The sequence below is a fragment of the Aplysia californica genome, unplaced genomic scaffold (assembly GCF_000002075.1).
Source record: "Aplysia californica isolate F4 #8 unplaced genomic scaffold, AplCal3.0 scaffold00910, whole genome shotgun sequence".
NCBI classification, from domain to species: domain Eukaryota; kingdom Metazoa; phylum Mollusca; class Gastropoda; order Aplysiida; family Aplysiidae; genus Aplysia; species Aplysia californica.
Genome location: NW_004798180.1, coordinates 135,256 through 136,749, shown reverse-complemented (window position 1 = coordinate 136,749; position 1,494 = coordinate 135,256).

The window sequence follows — 1,494 nt, the reverse complement described above, 5'->3', positions numbered from 1 at the left end:
AGGGGGTGGGGGCAAAAAGTGGAATTGAAAGCAGACAACAGAACATTGCTAGAGAGCAGGAAAGGAGGTGAAAGGAGACAATTTTAGAGAAGAAAATGTTTCGGTCGCTACCCGGATTCGAACCCGGGACCTTTGAATGAGAGGTCAACACCTTAACCTCTAGGCCACGAGAGCCCCCTTATAGTAGTTTGTGTATTTGTGTCACGGCGTGGTGGAATCAGCCGCTCGTCAGTTAGCGGGCATGTCGAGTTATTGGTATCATCCTGAAGTTTGTTCACTCGTCTTTATTTGGATGAAAAAGATGTCCATTTATCTCGAATACAAGTGGAGATATTTGAGAATGAAGGAGGTGGGGTCACCTGTTTTCAGAGGAAAAATTAGTGAGAAAATGGCCGCCCAAGATTGGTTATTTCCTTAGCTTAAGAGTCCGTGGTAACTGAAGATTTACTTTCTTGTGTCTTTAATCAACGTTTTTCAGAAAAATCCACTCAGAAATGAGTTCTTTGATGGGCATGAAAGGTGTTGAACCAAAAAACAAAAATTTGATAAAAATTCACAAACTTGCGGAAAAGTTCAAGTTTCCTCACTTTAATCATTTTGACGAGAGCCTGATTCCACCACGCTGCCTCACATTTACTGGATTGTTAATGAGCCAACTTGTTCTCCCGTCGACACAAGTATCGATCATTTCCGTGGCGGGCGAACCCGAGCCTAGAGGGATACAACATCCCAGGAGAAAGACCGCAACACTCGATAAAAATTGACTTTCTCGCCACTCGGGAATCGAACTCGTGTCTCCTGTGTGCGACAGCGAAGCGCCTAACCGCTACACCACAGACACCGGTCCTGTCTCTGCAGACATACAGAATGTACAACAGGCGAACAACACTTTACGTTGACCACATACGCTCCGTTTCACTTTTAAAAAGTCGAAACCAAAAGGGGAATTAACACGTTTAAGATTATTCATTCTAATAGTACTCCTTGTTGATCTAACCGACATGTAGATCCGGGAGGCGGAGAATGTGAAAGGAATGTCTTCTCTCTGCATCACGAGCCACCAACATCCGTGTGCACGTCTGAGAATACGGCCCATGTTTGCCATTTCTTCTTACTTTTGTAGTTTATTGAGTCCATTGAACATGTCAGCATAGAATTACCTTTCCTGATAACTATGGTGGGTTTTTTAACGTGATACGTTTCAGATATCGCGAAAGGTTTTGAGGTATGGTCCATTTTGTGAGTTATAGACGCACCAACTACTTTTGTCAAAAGCAGCTTTAAAGTTTCACGTCCACAAAACTTGGAGGTATAGCCTACCTTCACATCGTGGAGACTTCTTTTATTTATTTGTTCATCTATCTCAACTGTTTATCTATTTTATTTGTCCCTCTGTTTTATTGGTTTTGTCTATTGTATTTGTTTATTTATTTTATTTGTTTATCTATTTCGTTTTGTTTATTTATTTTATTTATTTATCTATTTAATTTATTT